This window comes from Triplophysa rosa, linkage group LG12 (genome assembly GCF_024868665.1).
Source record: "Triplophysa rosa linkage group LG12, Trosa_1v2, whole genome shotgun sequence".
Taxonomy (NCBI): Eukaryota; Metazoa; Chordata; class Actinopteri; order Cypriniformes; family Nemacheilidae; genus Triplophysa; species Triplophysa rosa.
Window position 1 is genome coordinate 13,351,916 of NC_079901.1, and position 17,093 is coordinate 13,369,008.

A 17,093-nucleotide genomic window follows, 5' to 3' on the forward strand; every position below is an offset into this window, starting at 1 on the left:
TATTAGGCAATATTTGATGCATTGAGTCAAAGATAGTTGTGGCCTAATGCTTAGAGAGCCAGATTTAAAACTTAAAGGTTGCAAGTTCGATTCCCAGGCTGGCAGGTTTCCAAGGCTTTATTAGGTGACCCCCAATGGGATCACCATGGCATATTGTTCACATATTTAAATTCTTATTATAATTTTAAATCCATTTACATAAAAAAACGTAGACTTAAGGTTTTTCATACTGACTGTATTCTTTAAAAATGTCTTTCTGATCCTCAGCCTCCTCCTACAGTTTAGTATTGAACGGCCTTTCTCCAAATTACAATTAGCCTTTCAGGATAGGCCGTTTCCACCTCTTTTAACATTTGGAAAGCCATGGCCTTTTAGCAAACAAAGTCAAAAGAAACAAACAAAAAAACAAAATGTATGTGTATTTGAAAGGGATATATATAGGCTACATGACATATTGGACATGTGACGGCCTACCATCTTACACCTCTACCTCTGTCACAGCAGACCTTCATCCTCTGCTGTAAATTAATTATCATACATAGTGTAGTGTACTGAAAATCATTACACAAATATTTCCAAAATTATGACCAATGTAGTAGTTTCTAGAATTAAAAGTCTCCATTAATATGACTACATCAGCAACTGTTGCAAATAAAGCTGACACAATGCAAAGTCAGTTTTCAGAAAACCAAATAAAGGTACATAAAGGTATAATACAGAGAAGGAACAAAAAAGAGGTTTAGTACTGCCTTCAAAATTAGCAATGTGATCAAATACATATACACAACACAATTTTGGAAAAATACCATGGTAGACACGTTAAAATAACAGTTACAAACATCTAAACAAATCTACACTTTATGTAACAAAGATAGCCACGATGAGTATATATTTGAAATATTATAGTATAAAAATAATGCATATATTTAAAATATTTATGTATTTAATAAAATAATTTTTAATACCACACTTTATACACTGATGCAGATTTAAGTCTTCCGTGGGAAAAAAACTCTGATTTACAGTCAAAAACTAAGCTTCTCGGCCATTTCCATGGTGACTCGTTAAATCTCGTTAAATGTTGTTTCTGTGAGCGCACGTTAACTCGTATCTTTCGGGAGGTTGATTAAACTTACTCTTCAAACGTTTTCTGGAACCGACATATCCCCGAGTAAGCAAGATTTGGGTTAATCAACCCAGAGTTCAGGGTTTAGCTGATGGTAAGTTAACCCTACTTTCTGGAATACCCCCAGACCTCACACAGCAGGAGACTCACACCACAGCAATTTAGGCACATTTTACATTGAGAAAAAAGAGATAAAGGAAAAGAGAAAAAAAGAAAGTGGTTCTTACATTCAACAACGTTGTGACTGGCTTTTATTGGATAAAAAATACCTACAATGAGCAGTGCTGTGAAACTGCTCAACACAGACGACGAAATGGTACGAATAAAGCGTGATGTCTATTTTCCTCCATCCTGCATGTGTTCAGCACAACAAACCACGCATGGCAGTTGCCATGGAAACAGAAGTAACAAATCAGTATTGCCAGTCAGCAACTCTGTGCCAAGGTCTCGACTGGGCTCAGCATGTCCTGCGTGCCCTTCCTAGGATCCTTCTGAGTCGGCATTGGCAGGCAGAGTGCAACTGGATCAAAATCTCATAGGAACCCGGCCGGGCCCCAGAAGGGGTGATGTGAATTGGCTTGAGTTTGTTATTGTGCAGAGAGGTACTTCCGTTTTATTGTGGCAGCTTTCTGCTCTCTTTGGTCTGACTGACCTTCCTATAAAGATTTTAGATGTCTTTGTATTGTTTGAACTCAAGAGCCCTACAAAACTATTTAGGTCTTCAGCTCAATAAATAATTTGCTGCCGAACACAAGCAAGATATTTGGAAGAATGTTTGTAACCAAACAGATCTAGGGCACCATTGACTACCACACTCTAAAGAACACTGGGTTAAAAACAACCCAACTTGGGTTGTTTTTAACCCAGTTGCTGGGTAAATATAGGACAGAACACATTTGGGGTTAAACTAACCCAAGAAGTTGGGTTATTAATTTTAACCCAGGAAATGGGTTGTTTTTCGACCCAAAAATGGGTTATTTCTTACAAAAATACTGGGTTAATTTGATTTCATTAATGGGTTATATTTTCAAATGTTTTTTTTTGTATTCCTTTTAAAATAATCTTTTAAAGTTAAATAAATCACACGATAAACAAATGATCAACATTGTATTAGCTTCATTTTTTCTAATTATTTTTAGTACATTACACACATTTACACACAAGTCATAAACTTCAAATGATTCAGGCAACATATGTGCAAAAAAAGTCAAAAGTCAGCGGTACAAAGTTAAATAAAAAATATAAAGTTATAAAACTTAACTTTGCCCTCAGTCAAAAACGATTTGCAAAAAAACAAAGAATAGATTTATGAAACCAAATATTGACTGTTAGATATATGCCCAAAATGAATACTATTTCAAAACTAGCTTAACTGCTAACGTTACAGATATCAGAGCCAGCAATGAATTTCAGAAGGACTTGCGAGGTGAGGTGCGTAGGCGGGATACATGAGCGCCGAGCACTCGGTGGTTCCCTGAAGCTCACGTTTCCGAAAACATCCAAGCTGTGTAAGTTTTTGGAGGATCTATTGATAGAAATGCAATATAATATACACAACTAAGTCTTCAGATGTGTATAAAGAGCTTACACAATGAAGCGTTAAGATATTCTTACCTTAGAACGAGCTATTTCTATCTACATACACCGCGGGGTCCCCTCGCATATAATTCGCCATGTTCTGTCAGCGGTCGTAGTGTTTCGAACGGGAGGGGTGGAGTGAGCGGTTGGTTGCAATTCGCAACCTTGCCGTTAGATTTCACTGACTGGAACTTTAAACAGACGCTATCTTATTAACCGACTACAGATTTGAACTTTAAACACATACATTCTCGTCTAAATAACTCTTAATACATTTAGTGACTAAATAATGGAAATAATATGCAGCTTTTTTGCCTATCGCCTTCAACTTCCACCTCGAATTCAGACAGCTCGAGCTGTGGTGCGCTGAGTTGATTTGACCCAATGAGCTGGGTTAATGCGTCTGGGTGGGGGAGGGGTGCATTAATTCAACTCTCAGCGAAGATGACCCAGAGTATAACCCAGCGTTTGGGTTACACAGAACTACAAAACTACCCAGGACTGACAAAATAACCCCCAAAAATGACCCAAATGGCTCAACCCAGCATTTGGGTAGAAAAAATAACCCAGGATTTTTTAGAGTGCATAGCAGAAAAAGTGTCAATGTTTTTAAACTATTCATTTATAAATAATACAAATTTTAGAAAAAAAACAAGAAAAAATACAAAATACTGTAGAATAGTGTACGAGACTGAACATCTGAAACACATGCGTCACTACAATGACACATACTAAATATTCCCTACAATCTGTAAAACACTGCATACAAATGTTGAGGTGCAGTTTGTGGCGAATTACACAATGTTCAATTACAAATCTGCTTGTATCCATTAAATCTCTGTGCACTGAACACAGCATTCAGCGCCGAGGTTATATAGGTATTGCCTTCTGAAAGCCATGTTGCTAATTAATGTTGAGCGATATTCTCAGATCGTTCTATCGCCAGCCTGTGGATCGCCAATTCACGATATTATCGAGGAGCGGGGCAATTTTCGCATTTGTGTATGACAAACTGGATTTGTGGACAAAAACATAAGGTTACGTGGCTAGAAAACAGTCATGTGTGCAATTAGCATTCCATCAGAGTGTAAGTTCAGTGCAGTTGGCAACATTGTTACTTCCCAACGCAATCTTTTAAACGAGAGAAAGTAAACTATTGCTGCAAGTCAATATCATTAATCCGAATGCGTCATTGATGCCCGTTTTACTAGCGTGCGCTATTATTACTAGATTGCCAAACAGGAACAACTCGAGCCGCGCGCATTACAAGCTATCTCGTGCGCGGAAAAAAACTCAAACCCCGCACATTATGAACTCTCTCTGGCGCGAGGAAAAGCCTAAACCGCGTGCATTGCAAGATTTCTTGCACGAAGAAATGCGCAATGCGCGTTTGTAATCTTAATTTGCAACATATTTAGGCAAAGAGCCAACCAATGTCTAAAGCCGCGGTCACACTTGACTTTTCCCTCCATTGACTTCCAATTATACGCATGCGAATGCGACAGACCGGAAACGGAGAAACAGCAAGAGAAACAGCCAAACACCGATAAATTGCACAATGCCTAATGGTCGCCCATTCCACACAATCTGAGCTCCTCATGTCTGTTCCACTGATGCTTATCTAAAGAATAAAACTGGCCTGTCTAATAGGTGAAGATCAGCTAAAGCAGCCATGATTTTTTTATTTAATGCAATTCCAACATACCACATGAAACATGTGTAATGGAACATAATACTGCTTTTATATGACAGCAAACACTGTTTTTTTAGCTTAACATAAATAACTACAAAATCATTGAGTCTGATTGAATAGAGACTTTGTATTACAGGACCACTAATAACTCATTGTTAATGGGGTATACTGTATATTTATAAAGGACATGTATTCATCATGACATACGAGCAAACAAGTGTATAGTACGCTTTATATTTCATGCATGAACATTGATTTATGGATGAAGTTGAGGAGAGCCAGGGATATGGGAAATTAATAGAGTTAACAGGTCAATACATTGAACATATATAGCACATCGCTCTCAGAATCTAATTATACTTCTGAATGTGCTGATGCTGCTATGGATCAAATGACCGATATCACGTCCAATGACTGTAATAACCCACAGACACTGACCGGATATTAAATCCTTCGTCGGATTTGTATTCTAGGATCTGCTTTGATGGGATTTTAGTGGCAAATAACAAACCAAAATCATTAGATTTTTAGGATAAAGTCCTAACATTAAAACAATTATCTCATAATAAGACTTTAATGAGAATAAAGTCAAACAGTTTCAATAATGTTCAAATCATAACATTACAAGATTAAAGTACTGTAGTAACATTTTAAGAATAAAGTTAAATAAATAATCAAGTTCGAGGAATAGTCAAATAACTACAGGATTAAAATAATCATGCTGTTTCTTGTAATATTGTGATTTAATTCCCAAAAAACTTCCAACTTTTTATATGATGCATAATACTACTTACTTTTTTATAGTAATGTTAATAATACTGTCACATCATGTTTTTTGACACTGGATATCTTTTTTCTGTTGTTATTGTTCCTTGTTTGTTACTTATTGATATATAATTATATGGTTACTTATACTCTGTCATGTATCACGGTTTACTGTACAATATTGCACCATGAAATGAAGAGTTTGGTTCCAAAAAGAGATTGTCACGAGTGTGGGTGGTGGGTGAGACAACAGACAAGGATACACAGACAGAGGACCCAGATGCAGAGAGCGGGTAAGGGGTTAACATGGACGTTTAATAAAATAAAATACAAAATACAAAACAAAGACCCACGTGGGGGTAAACAGAGGGAACAAGAACAAGACTAACTAAACTGACAAGACTAGACTAATAACATATCACATAACTACAAAATAAACCAGACTAAAAGACAGGAACTCAGCAACTCACCCCACACAACAAACGCAACACAGTGTAATGACCCGACACAAGACAGAGAACACAGGGGCATTAAATAAAGGGACAAATCAAAGGGGAACAGGTGTGGGGCATGAACTAATAAACAACCAATAACGAGAGGGGCGGGGCCAATGACGAGACACGAGAAAACACAAGAGAAGTAAAAAACATAAACAACTCATGGCTTTCTCACATAAAACCTAAGGGCTCCGTCCCGATCCTGCCACACGACTAGAAATACAGAACCAGGAAGGCAGGACCGTGACAGAGATAACTCTGTTTTTAAAAATTTTCAAAAATCATGTTTTTTTATTGTGCATTCCTATAAATATCAATCAAACTGAAGTTGGTTTGTTTTTATTTAAGCCATAATAACTAAAAAATACAGCTAACTAACACAATAAAAACATGATAACATAATAAAAAAAATGATTTTTGAAAGTTTTTAAAAACGGAGTTCTCTCATTTTGGAACCAAACTATTCAAATGCAACTGCAGTAATGACTCATGCCATCCCTGGACTGGACAAATGCCTACCGTCCATTTAACTGTCAAATTGATAGCGAAATGTCTGTTTATGATTTGTTAATCAATTGTCAATTAAGTGTCCACTTAACCGTTTAACTGATTGTGAAATTATCTATTTAGATATTGTGAATCAATTGTCTATGTACAGCGTCCTTGAGCCTCGGAAAGGTGCTTTATAAATTAAACATATTATTGTTACTATTATTATTAACTTTAATCTCCTAAAAAGCCAATTAAGGGATAATTCTTATGAAACACTTTATTCCTAAAATCGTTTTTTAACAAGGCACAAAAACACCCAACTTCATTTCTTTCTACATCCTGCCCAATTGAAACGCACTAATTTTTGTCCGTCTATTATTTGGAGCCTTCTGGCCTCTCGTGATTACTCATACATTTTTGGATGGCTGACACTGACTGATTTGATTGCTCAAACAGCCTAGCGTCCTCAGTCTGCATTGTTAAAAAAAACCTTTTATAGCTCACCCCCTCTGATAAGTCTTTATCCAAAACCCAAGCTCCTGGGTTGCTTTATTTACCCAAGTCTTATTTACCCAAAAGTCTTGATTTAGACTTCCCATCGTCCCTCCATCCAGCTCTGATTATCTTCCTAAACCGTCGCCATTGAATGCAAAGAGGTTTAAGTGGCAATGCAAATAGTTTCCACATTATACTCAATATCAAATCACAGTAAGTACAGGATGGGTGTGAAACAAATTGGCATCTTCAAACTTTGCTAGCTCGTTCTCCCTAAATACCCAGACTCGACTGTGGGGTGTAAAAAATAAAATCACCTCTTCTCTTTGTTACCTACTGGATGTTGGATCCCTGTTTTTTAAAATTCCCTCTAGTCAGAGTTGGTTTTAGTCATTTATTTTGAATTGACTGCAGTGTTGTAAAAAGCATTGGACCAGCACGGGTCCAAGAAGCAATCCCCACGCTACTCTCATGCACGCTGTCTTTAAAACATAACATTAGCATGTCAATGTGAGCTCAGTTTGCTACCACAGACCCAGGCGGATAAGTTTGGTACAGCATGGGGTTGTCGATAAACCAGACACTTTTACTTCAGAGTTCCCACTGACATGTTTTCACTGCGGACCAATCGATTAGTTTTCTGTTTATCTCATTTAGCATTTATGGAACAACTGAACAGCGTCAAACCCTCTGCACCCCTCTGGTCATTAAACCACATGGATTCTTTCAGCAAGAAATCCTGTCAAATATTTTTGTAAGACCATGACTGACGCGTTTAAACTACGCGTCCCGCAGAGGGATGCATACTGGCATGCGGTCAAATGATCATTACGTGATCTGACACGTAAAAACGCCCGATTGAAGTGCATCGTCATGGTTTTCAAATGCTGTCATTCTCCCCACATTTGGGCTTCACTTCTCAGGAGAGAAATAGCCACCAGCTACTCAATGACCCTTTGTAAACATAATTTGTGCAACTGATGGACCTTAATGGGATTTCTCCGACATTCATTAAGCTGAAATAGCCATTTCAAATAACGCCTTCACCCTGCATCTCAGCACCAGGAAAAGTCAGGGATAGGAGGATAAATCAAGTTGGACAAATCAAAAATGAAAAGCAGCATTAGGGAGTGCTGAAATGACATCTTACCCTGGACGTAGAATCAATAGCCAGCTGTCAGGTTTAATGCAACGTACAGATGCTTTCGGCGTGCTCTGAAGCGCAAATACACTTAAAATATTTAGACATTCATGTGGTCCGCATATTACAACATTTTTATGAATCTCCCATGATCTCTTAGTGTTTTGTCTATGCTGCTGACGTAAAGAAGCGGAGGCGCATAGTAACTGTTGCCATGCTTTCCAGGTCAGTGAATCCTTTGGCTGTGCCACCTATTAAAAGGCTTGGTGCATCCTAATTCCTAAACCCACAAGGTTTCACTATGCAATACTGGCTCAGTATGAGACCGTCACAGATTATGACAGTTCATCTGTGTTAATGATACATGATCTTCTTCCAGCTGTGGTGATAAGTAGAGACGTCTGATCATCTCTTATGTTTTATACAGTATATTCTAACAGATAGATCAGAGAGATCAGTGTGTTAAATATCAAACCAAAGCAGAAAAAAGCCTTCTGTGAATAAATGGGGAGTATGTTAAATTTCTGCTGGAAAGGAAAATGAAAGTGGCCCGTGGCACGTCTCCCACGTTGAGAGATGGACTGTTTTCAGAGCGAGAATGGCAGCGAGTCTGGCTCAGATGTGTAGAAAATCAATGCGTGCGCTACTGCCAGCCCCCCAGCTCACAACACATCATTTCAGGTTGTCTGTACATGTTGCTAATGTTGTATATTTCACCTTGAATGAATGAAGGTTGGGTTGCTAAACAGAATAGAAGAACAGTGGGTTTACCCACTACAATGAGTCTGCAACATTTTTCTAGAACTGATTTGCTCAATATGTACTGCTGTTCCACCTGAAATTAATTCTGTTTTAAGTTAACTCTCAAATTGCATTTGATTAATTTATTAAAATAGCCATGGATATTAATAGAAAGAGGCTCTGTATTAAATCACATACTTTTCGTGTGCAATAACAAAAAGGAAAACATTTAGGCAAGCTGCTTTTTAGTTATAATTGACCTGCATTAAAGAGAAATTTGCAACCAAATGCGTAGAGGATCATGATCTTTACATTTCAGCAGATCAAACGGTAATTGACTCCTTCTTCAAAGCCAAAGAGTATATCATACTGATTTAATTCAAGGCCAAGCAGGCAGCGGATGACTAATTTTTCAAAACCGATAATTAAAGCCAAAGGCAAAAGTGAAGCTGTCTCATTGATGCCTTGTTTTGTTAAACCATATATATCCAATCCTTTTACTTGCCAGAAACATCCAAAGGCAAAGCAAACACATCAGAGGAAAAATTCGGAGCAGCCCAGTGTCACACCAGACACTACCCAGCATGCCTGTTGACACTGATGTGATCTTTTGAAATTCTTCAGATTATTACACAAAAGGTGAGGAATAGTGTCTAGCAGCATTTCAGAAAACAGTCAACAGGCTGTTGTATAGTCTTGCCCTGGAGGCTGGAGCAGCGCCGTTCTTGCTCTTATGTAAAGAGGCAATCCGTTACTACAATAATTGCAACTCATTACCGAAATTATAACTACAAGCAACCCGATGACAAACACAAAACTTCTTTCTGGAGTTCAAGGGATGCTGCTGCAGTTACGGATACTGTTTTAAAAGGCTGACTTGTCACGTTTTTACATTACTTCATTTCACGGACATTAGATGATATAACAAAAGTTTATTCGCTAGCATTGCTGATGGCACTGCAATCACAAAGACCCAACATGATTAATCAAATCAATGCAAATTTTTTGAATACCATTATTTAAGCATCAAGTCAATTTGTTAAATACCTCTCTGAATAATAACAGACAGATTCCATCCCTAATTCTATTTAATTGGTTGAGAACTGTAGTGATGACTAGTATAATTATTAATTGAATAAAATGACATTTACATACACTACATTATACATTTACAAATACTTGATAGACAGAGAAAAAAAAAGAGTACTCATACTGTAATTCTATATGTATGAAGCCAACGTGAATTCAACAATCAACGTGCATATTTGCAAGCTGTAAACAAAACTGTGCATAACTGCATGCAGTTCACCAAATGTTCCCCCCACCCCCATTTCTAAGCAAAACAGCAACATAAATCATTATGGCCACACACTGTGCCATATCAATCCTGTTTCATACTGTAAAAGGGACATAATTGAAGACTCAAATTAAATATGAATGCATGTGGTGTCCGTAGATGAAACAGTCATGGTCACTATATAGTGAGTCTAAAGAATTAGAAACTGTGATTGGTCTCAGATATTTCACAGCGCTCCTATCGCAGCAGCAGCTGCTGTGCAGGAACCGGGGGCCGTTGCCAGACGGAATATCTGAGGAGGGGGGCCCTATGTATTACCACTGCTGTTTCAGAGAGCAGTCCCGAAAGACAGCTACTTAGGAGAATTAGATTTACTAAAGGGAGACTTTATTGTTTTTAAAGGTCATTTGCTTGTTATCCCTCATGGCTCTTGGTGATCTTTTCTGCATTCTCATCAAAAAGGCATTTTGCCTGCTGTAAAATACAGCATGTCTGCACAGACATTTGGAGGGTTCAGACTTTTCAGCCGTTAAAGAAGACAGGATCTGTATACTGAATGTTGTCCTCATTCAGTGGATTCACAAGCTCTAGAAAAGGCTTAAAAGTTCACTGAAAAAGTTTAGAAGAATGTTCCATTGTCCATATTATCAGGCTGTGCTTTGAAAGAGTTGTTTGGTAGATGATGTCTAGTGTAGGCAAAAGAGCAGTGGCGATTCGGCAATAAATAACTAGGGTTAGGTACTGTACCTGTGGTTTTCATTACAGTAAAATGTATAGTAGCCATGTTATTTTGAGTGTTTGCCATTTCTATGAGAGATTTACTTCAAATAGCATGGTTAAACTATGGTTACTGTGGCAAAACGATGGCTAATTTGTGGTAACCATGGTTTTTATGGCAATTAAACAGGTTACAGAATTCGCTGATTAAACAGAATTCAAATACTTACGTCTGAGCCAAGATGAGAAAACGTTTTCATGTAGCCTACTGTACAAACGCAACGCTGTCGAGGTGGATGGTGGAGACGCGTATTCAATCTCATTCGCCCCATGTGTTAAAGCACTTCAACGTTGTGATCAATCGCATTTTTCTTGCTGCAGCAGTGAGCAAGCAACTTACTTGTACGGCGACTCGTTAGGTAAAATGAAGTAAAACCGACTAACACCGTAATAAAATACTTTTGCCAGCGTTAACATTACCTGCATTATTGTTAGAAGACAAATCACGTGATACGCAGCGCGACCCCGTAATCTGATGCTTCAGAACGACTCTTTTAGAAACGAACCAATGACTCATATGAACCGGTTCCGTTTAGTGAATCGCTGGTTTAAAATCAACACCTAAATACGCTTGATCTTGTTTTGCTGTCATCGGTGCTGTTTTCTGAAAATGGTTCCAAAAGACATGAAGGTGAGTAAATTATCATACTTTTGCTTTGCATGGGCCTGGATGTGAAGAGTAGGCCTAATTGTTGATTTTAGGTTTAATGTGTTTTTCGAGAAATGTTTTTAGTGTTGGAAGTTTGAAGCCAGCCTGCTACGCGACAATTGTTGTGTGTGTGTGTAAATTCCAACATAAATATTTAATAAAAAGAACACTTGGCATGCTAGGATTATCCTTTACTATAGGCTTTGAACACTAACGTTGCTTCTATATTAACTGTTAGTTAACTGCAAGACATTCTGTTGGATTGGTCTAGCATGCATGTCTTAATTATTATACTGGGTTTAAATTACGTTTTTGCCTACTTATTTGCAAACTCTGTGTTGTTTTAGGGCCCAGTTCACTAAATGAATTTCATACAGTTTCCACAGGCAGTAATAGGGCAACATTAAAGGTGGAGGCAGGGCAAATGGTGCAAAATTATGAACCTTTTTTTTGTACATAGAACAGAGGCTGATTGTGTTAAATACGATAATTACTTAATTTAAATACTCACTATAGGCACATTTCCGCACATTTTGCACCTGGTTAAGCTGCTTTGTGGTTCGAGAATAAAACACCAGTTTATACACTGAAACATCATGTGGTGATGTTTTGCAGGACTGTTTAATGAATTTGTCTCAAGGTGTTTGAAACGAGTTTACAGAACACTTAGCAGTAGCACATTCAACTCATTTTCATGGTGTGAAACTGTCCACAACAAATAAGTTTAGCCAAACATTTTTAAACACTCACACGTCACAAGCACACAAATCAGAAATTGGTGTAATAGGATTATACAGTAATTGTACCACTGCCAGACATCATTAAGAGAAACGTAAGGCATATATGAATGGAGAGAGTCGTTTGGCACACGAACGGTGCGCCCGCGTGAGACCCTGCTGAGGAAATATGGGCTGGCACCCTCGCTTTAGCTTCTCAACCCTTTTGCCACTATAAGCCGAGCTCTTCCGGGGGTAACAGCTGCTGTCCCTGGGGGTGATATGGTTCTGTAATGAGAGTGTGTTTGTGTGTGTGTGTCTATGACTGCACAACTAAAGTGGGCCAGAGATGGCAGCCAAACACAAGCTCAAAGCCCCGCGGTGCTGAATTCAAGAAGGCAGAATAACAGCCCAGCCTGAGGCCTGGCAATCTGTCCTCCTGCTTTTCCCTTCTTCCTTCTCTCTTATTCTGTTTCTCAGCTGTTCATTAGGCGGCCATTGAGAAGGAGCGATGGGTGCTGGTGCTCCGCTCTGGCCAGCGCGAGCTGGTGCAGAGAGTTGATCTTGCCATAGCGGTGTGACAGCATGGGGATGAATGAATAATGCATCCGTGGTAGCGTCACTCAGGGAACAATTGTGCTGGTTAATATTCATGGCATGGAGATTCAGATGGCGTTGTGAATCGCTTTACAGTCTTTAGAGAGCCGAAACGCCACCAGCAAACTAATAGCCTTTGTGACACATATGAAAACAGGGTTTTTTATGTGGGTTTTCTGTGGGGGAAAAAAAGAGCGAAATGGGACACAGCAGTTGCAGTTTGAATCAGAGTTTGTCGACTTCACAAATTGTTCGCATATGAGTGAGAGAGTGAGAGTGTGTAAGCAAGGGAGGGCGAGAGAGCCTGCAGCAAGCAGCCCTTTCTTAACATCCTTTCAAATGCCAACATCAGAACTGTTTTGAGCAGAAGCACTGTGAATTTTACCCACGGGACTTCAAAACATCTCAGAAATCTGCTGAACCCAAAATCCCTGCAACTTCACTGATTTATCTGAGGGGCTGACTGATATTGTTGGCTTGTATTCTTCTCTTTTGTACCTTTAGTCCTCTCAGGCACGATGTGATCACATAAGTTATCCTACAGTACGTTATGGCAAGTCATTCAGGGATTTCATAGCTTACTGAACTGCATATATAGAATGAATACTGTGGTGAGTCTTTGATATTGTTGAAGGTGAAATACAAGCCATCAGTGCTATGTGCTCACAACTTAAAGCAAAGAAGAGGCTAAAAATGTTTGGGAGAGGCACCTTCCACTGCTTTTACTGAAAATATACTGTAATATCCAGTGTGAGGGTAATATTTTGTACCCATTGCAACGTTTTTGGAAATTCATGAACTTAGACATGAACTTAGCATTGACCCTATGTTCTTTCTTATTGCACGTTCGTAGTTTTATTGAATATGCACAATATTTTAAAGAGTTGTTATTTGGTCGACGTTGTTATTAAAGGAATTTGTTCATGTTAAAGGGATAGTTCACCTAAAAAAGTCACCATTTATTTGTCTCGAGTCATTTAAGACCTATATGACTTCTGCTTCTGTGGAACACAAAAGAAGATATTTAGAGTTTTTTTTCCATACAATGGAAGTCAATGTTGGCTAGCGTTATTTAATATCAACATTCTTCTAAATATCTGCTTTTGTGTTCTGCATGACACGAGGGTCAAAAATAAACAAATATTCAGTTTTAGGTGAACTACCCCTTGACATTTTTTGGATGTTTTTTAACTCCCCTGTTTTTCACCTCCTTTCAGTGGCTTATCCCTTCACTGTCTCATCTGTTTACTTCTTTTCTATAAAAACTTTCCTCACAACCTCTGAAATCATTATTGACGTCATTCAAAACCCAAAACCTCCCAGTTATAGTTCTGCCCAATCTGTTTGTTTACCAATTCATTGATGTGGGACATTTTCCCAGAGGAATTGAAGTCCCATAGAGAAGCATTTTCTGATGACATCACAACACGTCTATACTAATGGTTTTATAGTCTTGCCATGGAGCAGCGCCGTTCTTGCTCTTATGTAATGATTTATTTGGAAATGGTTGTTATTGCTTTAGCAGCTGGCTGAGTTGTGTTTCACACAATAAATGAGAGTGGATGGAGTGTTGATGGAACTGACACATTCCTGCTCTAATTAGCATCACATCAAACTCACATTTGTTTAAACACTGCTTGTTTACATTGTGTGGTGTCACTGGGTCAGGTGGTTTTAAGCCTTTAATGACTCAACGCTAATACAGATGTGGAGATTAGGACTAGCGATCCTACATAACCTAAGTAGTGAAGCGTTGCAGTGTTAGCTTCCGTAAATTCTTTTGTTATGACAGCTCTTAGCTTATTGCAGTGCACATATGTCATTTATTTAAAAAAATGACACTTATCTTGTATAGTAACAGCCATATCGAATACAATCATTTGTTATCTCAATTGCAGGGATAACTAACCCAGACTAAATGTCTCGCCCTATCAGGTGCCAAAACTAGTGAGTTTCATAAAATTTTATAAAAAATGTCCTTTAAGTTTTGCTACATACTGCCAGGAGATCCAACAGACCCAGAACGGATGCGTACTGTGCATTGACTCAGGGATGTAGTATACACAAACACGACTGTTGCCCAGGTTCCCAGCTGGACTGAATCTCCCTAGCCGACACCATGGAGCTTTCTGAGCTCAGCTCAGCCGAGTGATTCCTTTCTTCAGGCTAGCCGCAGGTCACTGTCAAAACCTCATCTACATGTACGTCCTAACATATGCATGGCTTGTTCTCCAGGGCTCATCCACACAACCGTGTCTTAATCTTCCACGCGAGAGAGAACACAGCAGTCTCAGCTTGCAATGACTAAATGCTCGTCGCCCCAAATTTGTACCCCTTTTTGCATTGTTCTGTCTAATTCAGAAAAAGAATGTTTGTCTTACCTTATGTAGCTGCAGCTATTTCCACCACATGCTGACTGATGCTTCATTCATCAAAAAAATCCCTGTTCCTTCTTTTACTCTTTGTCTCTCTTTATTTCTTTATCTCCTCTGCTGCTCTTTGTTTTCAATCAAGTCGCGTGTTTCTTTTTCTGTTTGTGCTGTAGCTTCTGGATTGAGCTTTAGGATCAGAGTGGAAACATGGACCGTAATTAAAAGCCTGGAGGACGATCGAGCCGGTAGATTTACCCCCCTTTCTTCTCTCTCCTGTCCACTCAAGCCCACGATCCGAGGGAGAGGGATGTTGGCAAGACCCCGCAGTAATGGTGTGGTTATTTGCTTGGTGGTCGCTCTCCGTCCGACCCTTGATTTCTTCCTCTACGTTCAGTGTCACGGCTGTGGCTGAGTCCGGCTGTCAGAACGCATGGAGATACATCTGTGAATGTGTTTATGTGGCTCTAGCGTAGCCTCTTCGCAGAGACCCCCCTCGCTTAAGATGTGCTCACTAATGGCAAATACCATTATGGCTGAGAGCAGGGTGGGCTGTGAGAGAAGGAGGGTGAGAGAGAGGGGTGGGGGACAGGGGAAGCGAGGTTTGGTGGGGAGGGATTGAGTGGGTATTAATGCTGTTGTGTTTGTATGTAAATATTGTTGTGCTTTTTTCTTCAAAATTTTTAGTCAATATAGATAAAATAGAGAAAGTGGACCAGCAGTATCAGCATCCTTTATGTCCTCATTAGTGCAGTATTGATGCAGCTGACTTTAGCTGGTCTGATAATGACAAGTCTTTAGTGTTTTACTAGGGCTGTCACGATTTTATACTTTCAAAACATGACTATTGTGACCAAAAGAATTCACAAAATGTTTTTAATAAATAAATAATGCTATTATTTCGTTTTATTTATTATTTATTTATTTTCTGGCCAATTAAGCATACTCAAAATAAGAGTTTAGAAAGACGGAGAGAGAGAGAGAGTTTGTAACCATTTCTTAGAGCGTGTTCACACATGTTTGGTTCGATTAAAACGAACTCTGGTGCGATTGCTCTGTTAGTGCGGTTTATTTGTGTAAGTGTGAACGCTGCCACCCGAACCCTGGTGCGCACCAAACAAGCGGACCGAGACCGCTGAAAAGATGAGTCTCGGTCCGCTTTCAAATGAACACTGGCGAGGTTCGATTGAAATATGAACGCAACACGGACCAAAGGCATCGAACCGAACCAAAACCAGGAAGTGATAACAATATACGACCCGAAAATCAAGTGATTTGTTCATGTAAAAGGAGTGTTTATTAGATATGTGCTTGCGGTTTTCGCTTTTAAAATGCAAGTGTGAATGCTAAGCGAACCAGAACTATTTTTTTTTGGTCCGGACCAAAAGAACCAAACGAACCGAACTACAAGTATGAACACGCCCTTAAGCTCTTTGGGCAAAATGTTTTTGAATTATTTACAATATTATAATGTGTTTTGGTAACATGAAACATTGTTATATCATTGTTATTGTCAATGCAGGTATTTTCATAATGTATTTCACCCCTATTTCATACTGTAAACTCAAAATGCCTGAATTCAGTTTCTTTTTTGACAAAACGGCAAGTTTATTTTTATAGCGCTTTGTACAATTTGCATTGTTTAAAGCAGATGTGCGGGGAAAAAGTGTTAAACAAATACAAAATCAATATATAGCCCTAAAAAGTAATATGAAAAATAAAGCTACATAGACATATACAGACACATACAATACATACTGTCATTTAATCTGTAATTCTAGATGTATTGTGCCCATTCCAGTCCTGTGTCTTTTGAATTTCAACAAAATCGAGCCATGACATAAAGTCATCCAACAGCAATGTGAAAGACTCACAGCATGACAAGACACATGAAAACTGTGATTAGAAATCGAGGTTATCACAAAAAATACTAATATTACTATTGTATTGCTTAGAAGTGAACCTGAACTTGTTTTCTTTGCAGTATGTGGGGTCTGAAAAAATACTGAGCATCGTTTCTGTCATTTTGACCTGTTTCTCCAGTTTTCATTTTCTGCAAATAAATGCTAATAGAAAGAAACAATATTTTTATATGAAATTTGGGAGAAATGTTTTTCCACGGCTGTATATAGAGTACAAAACACATGCTCTTGTTGCAAT

The 17,093-nt window shown here is 38.6% G+C and overlaps 1 protein-coding gene across 3 annotated transcripts in view; it reads right to left on the reverse strand.

Moving 5' to 3' along the window:
* Positions 1-15,462, reverse strand: part of b3gat1a (beta-1,3-glucuronyltransferase 1 (glucuronosyltransferase P) a) — a 71,833-nt gene extending 56,371 nt beyond the window's left edge. For 2 of the 3 annotated variants that reach the window (XM_057348149.1, XM_057348148.1), the window contains exon 1: positions 14,946-15,462. The gene's annotated coding sequence lies outside the window, so the exon portion shown is untranslated. The remainder of the gene's footprint in view (positions 1-14,945) is intronic. The other variant, XM_057348150.1, reaches the window with a different exon arrangement.
* Positions 15,463-17,093: the final 1,631 nt, after the last annotated feature.